The sequence below is a fragment of the Coenobita brevimanus genome, chromosome 6 (genome assembly GCF_032717465.1).
Source record: "Coenobita brevimanus isolate Jiangsu-jjx chromosome 6, ASM3271746v2, whole genome shotgun sequence".
Classification (NCBI taxonomy): Eukaryota; Metazoa; Arthropoda; class Malacostraca; order Decapoda; family Coenobitidae; genus Coenobita; species Coenobita brevimanus.
The window spans coordinates 65,968,706-65,980,962 of NC_136959.1; positions in this window are offsets into that span (position 1 = coordinate 65,968,706).

Here is a 12,257-nt window from a genome sequence, read left to right on the forward strand (position 1 = left end):
GTGCAAGATCAAGCTGAGAGGAATGAGGTGGACCAGGAGAGGGGTATTAAATGCATTTTCAACTTACAAAAAAATTGACATCCTTGCATTTTCAACTTACAAAAAAATTGACATTCTAACAATTTGTCAGAATGTAACACATAAGTAGGAGACCACCTGTATTGAACAACCAGGGGGACATCACACAACCTTGTCGCATGGCTGCATTGATCATGAACCATTCACTTAGATGCCCACTTACCCTTACACATGCCTCACTACCATCATAAAAACTCTTGATGGCACCTAGCAGCTTACATCTACTCCGTACATATGCAAAACCTTCCACAATCCTTCTCTGTTTGCTTTGTCATATGCTTTTTCCAGATCCATGAACGCCGTAAACACCGTATAGTCCTTACATGCCTTCACTATCTGTCTCACTACAAACATTTGATCCACACATCCTCTGCCACTCTTAAAACCATTGCTGTTCACCACTCACTAGGCCTTCTGATATCTCTCTTACTTTCTCAATAATTTTTCCATATACCTTCCCTACAACACTCAATAAACTTATGCCACAATCATTCTTGCACTCACTTTGCTTACCTGTATTTTTGCACAGGGGTACAATCACAACCATTTTCCACTGTACTGGCACAGTTTCACCCATCCATGCCTTCTTACATATCACCAACAACCACTTCATTCCGCTTTCTCCACTACACTTAATCATCTCTACATACACATCAACTCCTGCTACTTTTGCATTTTTCAGCCATTTCACAGTGTTTTTCACTTCTGCAAGTGTCACATTTCCTGGCACTGCATTCCATCTCTGCACACCCCGAGAACGAAGCATATTTACAGCCACTCTGCTTTCTCCAATCCCATTCATTAGACTTTCAAAATATTCATTCCACCTTGCCTTACTTCTTATTTCAAGTGAACCCCTGTACTGTATCCATTCTAGCCACCACCTCTTTTTCCTCCACTGCCTCTCTTAACCTCTGCATTCCACCATGCCGTACCTTTCTTCTTCGTTGTTACTCTTGCCGCATCACACACCACTTTTGCATTCCTAACTAAGCAGTCTCACTCAGGTCATTGATTCCAACTCCTCCCATACTTTGGCCCTGTATTCAGCTGCCATTTCTTTAATCCCCAGCATCTCAGTTTTCAGTCTCTCTCCCTGACTGCTCCTCTCTCTCTCTTGGTCCACCTCACCCCCTCTTAATTTGATCTTGCATACCACAATCATATGATCTGACAAACCTTCACCCGCCTCTCACAGTCCTTGTATCAGCAACACTTTCCAGCATTGATTTCTCTATTAGCACGTAATCAATCAGGCTTCTTAAGCTGAACTTATGGGGGGGAAAAATTGGGGCCCAGAGATCTTCAATTTTTGTCATTTCTCTGACCTTTTTGTTATATTCAACTCAGTGATAAGCTATAAACCTATATTCACAAGTGCCTGCACTAAGTCATTCACAAGTGCCAAAATACTAATATCTTATTAGTAGACCCCTCTATCACTGACTAATTGGGGGAAAACCAGGTCCAATAAAGCCGATAATTCGTCACATATGAGGTTTTCGCAGAGATGGGATTTCAAGCACGTTTAAAAATGAGTACAATAGCATGTACTAGTACTAAAAATGTAAAATATACCTATTTTACACTAACTTGGCTAAGTTTGCCCTTTTGCAGCTTATTTCACATTCTTGTCATAGCACTTCATCATGACTGTACAGTACAGCATTACTATAGTCAGTTACTACAACTCAGCAGTCATGATAGGGAGGGGGCAATTTCAGGCCAGGTTGGGGTCAAATGGCAGGAAACACATGTACTGTGACCCACTGTGTCCCATTTATTGACCATTGTTTGTTATAGCCAATGAAAGTTTGGTGGGCTTCATGGCATTTGTTATGGTAAATCCATTAACTGCAATGCTGGGATTAATTATAGCGAAAGTCTACTGTACATACTGTTTTATGTGTGTGTGTGTGTGCACGTTTCTTCTTTGTTTTCTGCTACAAATAATCAGATGGCACTATGGGCCTTTCAAAATGGATGTTCACAAATAAACATCACCTGATGTGGCACATATCAGTTGCTCCAACTGCTCAAAATCCATGGACAAAATATCATACAGGATTTCTTATGTCTCATCAAGATACACAGCAAAATAAAAATGTGAAATACAAAATCTTATCTAATATACTATAGCACTAGCTGTGTGTGTGTGTGTGTGTGTGTGTGTGTGTGTGTGTGTGTGTGTGTGTGTGTGTTTTTCTGCTACAAATAATCAGATGGCACCATGAGCCTTTCAAAATGGATGTTCACAAATAAACATCACCTGATGTGGCAGATATCAGTTGCTCCAACTGCTCAAAATTTCTATATCCATGGACAAAATATCATACAGGTTTTCTTATGTCCCATCAAGATACACAGCAAAATAAAAATGTGAAATATGAAATCTTATCTAATATACTATAACACTAGCCGTGTGTGTGTGTGTATGTTTTGGGCAGCCGAAACTAGACAGCCCATTCAAATCGCACCAAAATTGGCACAATAATCGCAAAAAAAGATCGCTGATGTGAAAAAACTTGGTCCCATCATGACTGAAAAACTTTTACTATATTTAATGAGCGATCAAAGTTTGACCATATAACGCAGCTCCTGGCGTAAGTGCATGAAATTAGGGTTGTGTTCACCGTAGAGTTTTTGATGGCTTTATATAAACGTGACTCAGATACCTGAAATGATCGCAACGCGCGCGTGAAGCGCGAGGAAATGAGTGTGATGCATGAGAAAGCAAGCGCGTAACGCAACAGCCCACCGCAGGAGCAAGTGCGAGGGGCCTGAAGGGTCCACATGCACTTGTTACAGTACTGTACTGCGCTTTTCAACGACGATGGTAATAAAAGTCATTCAAAGCTTAAAGATTAGAGGATTCTCATTAAATCAGCCTTCCTAAAAGATTATTTAACTTATGTAGAGTTGTACATTAAAGAAAGAATACAGACAAAATTTGTTTATTCATGGAACTGTACAGAAAAAATGGTATTTTCTTTCTGTGTTAAGACTGCTTTAGTATCAATCCTTTAATTAAAGAATTGTGGAAAAGATGGCAGAAATGCTGATAAACTTAACATTACATGCCCAAGTTAAGATATTTGCACTCTCTTCCCTGAACACCACCTTTCAGGACTAGCAACAAACCTTGGAACTGCTAAAAGCTAAACAAAGGTACATACTGTATATGGTATTACACATCACGCCTTCCTATTGGCTTTAGTTCTGAGTACAATTATAATATTTTTGTACGCATGATTATTAGTACAGTAATGAGCATTTTGACAGTGCATCACATAATACTGTATACATAATACCAAAAATAAATATATCAGTCTGATCAATTCAGTTTGAGAACTAAGCAATACTGCTTATGAGTACAACTCTGTTCAGCATCATAACTATAGTTTTAAAAGTATCTACAATGTATACTTTCTGTCAACTGAATATTAGTGCATAACATACTACAGTCCTACTATCCTACCCTACAGCAGACTGAAATCATGAATCTCTTGTCATAAATGTAAATAACTTGGCTTCACATAATGACATAGCCTTATACATGTACTGTACTCATCAGATACACATTCTTCTTCATATCCAATCTGCCATCTTATACATCCTTCACACCACAGAACTTGATCCATTGTAAATTAGTTCAAGGGAATTTGCTCACATGACATGAAACTCCCATCTCAAACTTAATGGTTTGGAACAGTGAATAGAAAGTATTTAACCTCTTCAGTCAAAGGATATGACTGTATTTCATTCATGAAACTAGCTAACTAATGATTTTACTGGGCTCTGGGGGATATCACTCACAGTATAAAGGTTAAAATCACTCGCCATCGACGCCTGCAGTATGTCATCCTTTTTTTAATGTACTGTAGAGTCAGCCGTCCTTATATGCCGGAGATAATTTATGTTCCAAAACATTTTTTCCACACAACTGGTACTGTAAATTGGGAGAAACTGGCAACTGAACAACAAAATTTTTTTCTGTGATTATTGTGTAATTTAAAGCAAAAAAGTGAGGGAAAAAAAGCTACATATAACAAGAAAATACTGTTTTAGCACCACTAGATGGCTTTGTATGTCACTGGAGAGGCATACCGTATGTAATGACTGGTTCACAGTAATTGGTGGATAAAATTGGTATGAGGGATGTTCTGACCACTGGCTCACCCAGACATTAACCCAGTCGACTGCAGTTATTAGGCCACTTTGGCCAGACAACAAATGAAAGAGTTGGCAGACATGTTTATTCAAGCTGAGAGCACAAAGGTGTAACTCATTAATTTCTGATTGTCATTTATGGAACACAAAATGTTATGTGTGATCAGCCTCAACCCACTTTACACAAAGTAGTCGGCTGTAAAACATGGAATGGCTAGACATTTTTGCCAAAGACTGCAGGCTTGTCCACAACTTTGTCAATCAGCTTTATTAACATGAAACCAAATTCCTTATTTCTTAAGCACTTTCCTGTCATCTCCCACATACCTTAACCATTTCTTGTAGTTAAGAAGTTAATCCTTTCAAAATGATGACTTCTTTTACAGTAGTATGGCTACCAAACAATTTCCTTCAGCTTTGGGGAACCTCTTGCGATGAGGCTGATGAGGTTGGTTTCTAATACTTTCACAAGGAGGAGGTCCTATATAAGATTAATAAAACTGCCTGACAGTACCAACCACAAAGCAGAGAAAATCCATCATCATACTGAATGATTTACTGTGACAAGACATCATGGCCCTGAGCAATCAACGCATACAAACCATATTAGAAAAAGGGTATGTTATACCTTACAGGGGACTGAAGCCCATAAAGACAGGTATGTTGGAAAGTAACCTGGTGCCATATACAATCAGTTCTAATTATACATCAAAAAGGGGTTCTAAAATATAAGGACTTTTTCTGCACAACAGGTATACCATAACCTGAGAGAAACTGGCAAATCGGCTTTATAGGTAGCAATGAAATTTTAATACAGTATGCAATTTCTGACATTTACTGAGAACAGCAAAAATCAGTGTCAAAAGGCAGACTTATAATGAACTCTAAATGTATGTGTGAGTTAAGGAGGCATTCTATAGTTTTTTTTTATCAAAGCAAAGATGCACTTGACAAGTTGGTGGTGATTGGCTGAATGTAACATATATCTGAGGGAGAAATTTGAGTTAGTAAATGAATTTTGATTCACATACCTGGTATTTTATTTGAAATACAACGATGTTATTCAGACATGTTGCAGTCAGTCAATCATCACCAACCTGCCAAGTGCAACTTTGCCTCGGTAAGAAAAACTGAGTAGTAACTCTTTGCAGCTCATTTTGCATATTACACTACTCTACGTGCATCAGTTAGAAAAAATACTAAATACTTATATGTGCAGGAACTATTTTTACTTGTGTGAAGTGAATATTCTGAAGGAGTGGATGACTGTGAGACTAAGTATAATGGGTACACAATGTGATGGTTATCTTGATTCTGTGTTTTCCTTTGCTCCTGGATCCTACCTCACTGCATCTCTTGGATATGAATTATCATCATCATCATCATCATCTTAACCCTCTTTCCCATAGGGTGGGTGGTATCCTGAAAGAGAAAACCTCCAAAGCACAGCTATAAACAGTGCCCAATGAAGTAAGCTACACAGCCACTCACACACCACTCAAGCCTTAGATGTTTTTGGTTCTCATAGGTTGAAAGATCAATATCTACCACACAAAAATATCAATGTGCCATATGCAGAAATAAAAAGATGAGGAAGAGATGCCTGACAGCCTCCTAAGCATATGAGTTAATGACCATGTTCAGTCCAGAAGAGGAGACCGTAGTGACATTTACTTAATAATTTGTTATACATATTACGCCTTGATATTCAGTTTTATGTTGTTAATCTATTTTCAGGATTGGCCTAGTCTGCCACAGTAATATACAAGAGGATAAAGAGGTGTTAAATCCAAAATAAGTGCTGTGAAAAAGGCATTACAGAAGAAGTCCGATTATCCGGCATCTACGGGACCGGACCAATGCCGAATAACCGGATTTGCCAAATAATCGAAAAACCTACCCACTCAGTACCTTATATTTATTGGTTAACAGTCATCACTACTTAACAAATGTGTATGGAGAAAGTACTGTATACTGTATGATACTGTACAATACTGTAAAGTACTATACCTGAATCTGAAAAATACAGAAATTAGTGAACATACACAAGTGTAATGACACAGCAGGCCTACAAGTCACAGATAACACTTCCTGGACTGCTGAGATGATTCAGAATATCTGCCGAACATTCAAAGAGTTTCATTAATGGGACTACTGCATATCTCAAAACTGCTGAAACATCGGGTTTACTGAATAATCGGATGTCGAATACACCCATACCCATTTTCTGGCGCGATGATATCCGGCGCTTTGCTAGACCGAACACAAGAAAAAGGGGAAGAGTCCCACAATCAGAACAATTTGAGTGTCTGTCACCTCACCTGTCCGACACTGCCAGGCATGTCTCCCTCCATCCCCCACCCCTGGTTGTCTCCCTACCCCACCCCCACTTGTCTCCCGTGTGTGTGTGTGTGTGTGTGTGTGTGTGTGTGTGTGAGAGAGAGAGAGAGAGAGAGAGAGAGAGTAGGGGGGTGGGAAGTAGGGCTGTTTGGCCTTCTTGTTTCCTTCCCTGTCTCCCCACCCTCCCCCACCCCTACATGTCTCCCTCCCCATCCCTCCACCCTCCCCCACCTGTCTCCCTCCAGTCCCCCCACCCTCTCCCACCCCATCCCCCAGCCCACCCCCACCCCTGCTTGGCTTGCTGCCAGCTGCCTGCCTCACAGTTGCTTAGAAGCATCTCACACTGCATGTCCCACCCACATTACCTTCCTGCATGTGATGTCTGTTGTCTCAAATTTTAGCAATGGCATTGTTTATGAGGATAATCTAATAACATTACCTATGGTGTTTCTGTGTCAATCTCTATCGATTAAGTAAGGTATATGAGAGCTTGAGTTTGGGTCTGGAACGTATCTCTGGCTTTTCTTCAGTATCTTATGGGGAAAATTGGTTTGATATCCGACATACTCGCTGACCGAACACTCCCACTGGTATATAACACTGCCAGATATCAAGGTATGGGTGTATTTGGACTTTTACTGTACAAGCTCTCCAAAGCCAACTTTAGTCAACCTGTTTTCACTTGGCAGACTGCTAACCCCTTTTCAGCCTAGTTAATAACCAGGCATAGTCAGATTGGAGGATAAATCTGAAAGGTGATGCAGAAGACTTAATCCTACCTCATAACTAAGGCTCATCCAATTTCACACAACCATAACTTACGATTCAGGTTGAGTGGCCCAGTTCCATCAGATGAAAACAAACTATCAACAGGTAAAGTAATATGGCCCTATGACCCCTTGTCTGTTGCCTGATGGGCCAGTCAGAGTTAATTTCTTTGGAGGTATAATTTGAGACACACTGGCCTTACTACAGTATATTCTCTTCTCTGAATATCACATCACCTACAGTAAACCCTCGATATAACGAACTAATTGGGAGGAGGGGTGGGTCGTTATATCCGAAAGTTCACTATATCCGATGGTCATTATTAACCGAGGGATTACCGATCCAAGGTTGCTATATCCATGGAGTCATTCAGTCCTACTTAAACAACCACAACCTCTATGAAGTTCCACATGGAGAATTCAATGGTTTATGTAGTTATACAGTACATGTACAGTAAATACCATCCTGTATGAAGTTGTACATTTTTTTTTTTTTTTTTTTTTATGTGACCGACTCTGGGCATAGGCTTCACAGCCTGCTATCAAGGCCCAGTAGTCCTCCTACGTACCGCACACCTCTACATGTCACCACTTCGGCGCTAACACCCACCGTCCATACTGAATACATGCTAGGGCTGTCTCATACAGGACTGGTGTATTGGTATTAGCGGGGGTATTTTTACGACAATGCCTATAATGAAATGTAGCACTGTTACAGTACACATACCATGCCAGAGAACGAACTGCCGCCGGATATAGTGACCATATAACAACCCACCATTTCCAGAGCGAACTATCCGGCGGAAGTTTGCTCTGGAAATGGTGGGTCATTATATCCAAAGTTCGCTATAAAAGGGTTCATTATATCAAGGGTTTACTGTCTTTCAGAGATTCTGGCAAGGCTAGGAGCTAATCTGACTAATTACATACAGTACTCTCCTTGTTCCCTTCAGTACCATGACATCATCATCATCATCATCCGGACCTCCTTTCACACCAAAGGGCAGAGTGAGGAGTAGCAATGTCCACACAGCCCAAATTTCCCTGGTCCAATGGGCCAAGCTTCCATTAACTCATCATTCAAGCCCCCGGAATCCTGGCTCTATCGGATATGCCAAAAAACATTCACCATGTTCTGCAGCTTCACATAAACGTATCCAATAGAGTCAGTCCGGACGTTGTCACATTAAAAGGGGATGCCAAATCCCTGATCATGCACTTCTCACAATATTCATCCAACCAGTCTGATCTCTTGTCAGTTGCCTAGCCTCACCGACTTCCAAACCTCTCTTCCTCACACACTTATCCATCATATCTCTCCACCTTCTCCTTGGCCTACCTCACCTCCTCCCTCCTTCAGATTCACTCAGATAGACCTTTTTCACCAGTCTATTGTTATCCATTCTCTCCACATGACCATACCACCTCAGTACACTCTCTTTGATTCTGGTGTCTACAGACTTCCTCACTCCACATCTTTCACGAATCACATTATTTTGTATTCTATCCACTCTCTGCATTCCATATACATTCCTCAGCAGTCCTATCTCCACTGCTATCACTCGACTTTTCATTTTCATGCCACACCATAGTCTCACATCCATATGTTAAAAGTTGGCACTAACACTCCTTCATGTAAGCCTCGTGCAGCTGCAACACTCAGGCCTCTGTTTCTTATCAAGGCCTTCACTGAACCAGCTACTTTCCTTCCTTGTGTCACTCTACTTTCCACACTTTTTTTTTACATTTTCCTCTCTTTTCTGTCACTGTCCCCAGGTATTTGAACTCTCTCACCAATTCCAAAGTCTCTCCACTCCCTGTAATATCACACTGGGAGCTACCTTCTCTCTCAATAACCATCACTTTACTCTTTTCTACATCTACTCTCACGGCACAACACTCACAGACATCAGCAAAACTCTGCACTAGTCTACCAAGGTCCTGTCCAGTATTTGCAAGTACTGTAGTACCGCATCATCAGCATACAACAAATTTGAGATATTCCATCCATCACCATTCATTACCAATGCCATCCCCCTCTCCATTACTTATGTTTTTACTTCTCTCAATACCCCATCAATATATATATATATATATATATCTATATATCCATCCATCCATCATCCAATCCTACGTTGCCCCATGAGGAGCGTAGGAGCCCGGGGCTAGGCAGTTGGTCCTGACATTTAAGATGAGAGTGACCAACCTCACTCATTCTTGAGTGGCATTACGTGAGCAATAAACCCCAACCATCCCTTGGATATAAAGCTTCACCGGCTCAATCCGATTGGAGCACAATAATTACCCACTAAACCACCAGGCGCCAAAATTTGGTTATATGGTTACCACCCAGCGTAGTAAATAGTTTCCTGGTGTACAGGAAACCATTTGGCTTGTCACTCAGTGTAGAGTCACCCATAGGCAGAAGAAAGAGGAAAGAATGAAGGAATGAAAGACAGAAGACGGAGTGTAAAGTCACACGTAGGCAGAAGGACGAGGAAAGAATGAGGGAAAGAAAGACAGAAGAAATGGAAGGAAAGAGGGATGGAGGAGAGGACAGGGCAGACACCCGAGAGCAGCACTACATTGAGCGAGTGGATGGTGAGCACCCCCACCTACCACCATATATATACTGTATATATATATATATATATATATATATATATACTGTATATACTGAACCATGGGGACATCACACAACCTTGTCGCACGCCCACACCGATCGTGAACCATTCACTTAGATGCCCATTACCTTACACATGCTTCACAACCATCATAAAAACCCTTGACAGCACCTGGCAGCTTACCATCTACACCGAACATGTGCAAAACTTTCCACAATCCTTCTCTGTCTGCTTTGTCATATGCTTTTTCCAGATCCATGAATGCCATAAACACCTTACGATCCTTCTGACAAGCCTTCTCCGCTGTCTGTCTCACTGCAAATATTTGATCCACACATCCTCTGCCACTCCTAAAGCCATCCTGTTCATCACTGACTCAGACTTCTGATATCTCTCGTACTTTATAATAATTCTTCCATATACCTTCCCTACCACACTCAGTAAGCTTATGCCACGATAATTCTTGCACTCACTTCGCTCACCTTTATTTTTGTACAGGGGTATAATCACAGTCTTTTTCCACTCATCCATGCCTTCTCACATATCTCCAACAAGCACTTAATTCCACTCTTTACACTACACTTAATCATCTCTGCATACATCTCATCAACTCCAGCTGCTTTCCCATTTTTTACCTGCTGGACAATGCTCTTCACCTGTGTGAGTGTCACATCTCCTGGCACTTCATCCCTTCTCTGCACACTCCCAAAACCAATCATGTTTACAGCTGCTCTGCTCTCTCTATTCCCATTCATCAGGCTTTCAAAATATTCCTTCCACCTGGCCCTTACTTCATCCCCATGGGTTAATAAACTACCAGCTATATCCTTCACACCATCACATTTCTTTCCGCTTTCCCTTCTACATTCCCACATCTCTTTTTCAGAATAACTTTCTATTTTCTGAGTAGTGTGCATTCATTTTCCTTCCTAGATCATCATTTAGCTCCTTTTTCATCTTCACTAGTCTCTTTGCATACCATGACTCTATCACATTATCTTCTTGCCACCTCCATATGATTTTAATCAGAGTTGGGAAGATATCTAGCAAAGAAAGAGAAATAGTCTCCATTAACTGCTATGCAACTAAGTTCTCCTCTCAGTTAAATAACATCATGTAGCAAAAGCAAGAAGTAAATAAGACATGTCAGTGTAGTTACAAGGCAATACACTGGTTCAGTTTACTGTAATGGTGCTACCTCCAGACATTTTCATTAAACTTAAAGCTTCTATTACTGTAGTGATGGAGTTCAACAGTGCTACAGTATATCTAATCCCTCCAGTTCAAAAAGTCTCTCCTACACTAAATAACATCATTTGGTGGTGACCTGAATAAAACAAAAAAATAGCTCAGAGTTGTGAAGATATTACTGCCTACCATCAGGTAATGCATAATTTTTAAAGATAACTGTTACAAAGGAAACACATCTATTTACTGATGTTAACGGAGTTCATTTTCTCCACAGGTTTTAACCCACAGAATTTGGAAACATCTTTATTAATTTTATTCTTGCCATCCCATGACAACTTTGTCTACTTAGACTAGACTTTTAAGACTGGAGGACATAGATATAGCCCTAATAAGCCCCTTCCATATGTACTTGTAAAGTCTTTCCCAAGTTGAATAAAAGTCTTGGGAGAGCAGCAAGAAAAACTTTAAAATAATCAATAATCAATGTACTCTAGGGCTGAATGTCTTACTCTGATGTGAAAAAACTGAATATTCTACACTAGGATGCTGAAACCTACTCATCAACTGCCCCCTAAAATAATGGACAATACATAAAACTACAGTTCAGTGTTAATGAGACAGTGACTAAGAGAGAGAGAAAAAAATGTTCTGATGATTCTTTTGCATTTCCAGAGTGAATGTGAGGGAAAAAAAAAAAAAAATCAGATGATTCTATCCTCATAATTCCTAGTTTTCTTGTTTACTAAGCAGAAATTGGTGGACATTAAAAAGTTAATGAAGTTTGACTTCTGTCTACCAAAAGGATATAGTAATACTGAGAAAAAAAATATTGATGATTTTTTACCACTGAATTCGGTGATGTATTTTACGATTTATTCTCTTTTTTTCCAGATGATTTAATTCAGCCTGGGGGAGACCTCCTGATCAGAAGGGTATTGATATAAGACTCTATAAACCCCTCCACTACTAAAAGTCCTTACCAAGCTGAATAAAACTGCCTGCAGATGGAAAGAATAAAATATAAAATGCATCCTTGTATTAAAGGGGATGAGTGTGCATTGATAGTTTTCATGCAATATGAGAATGG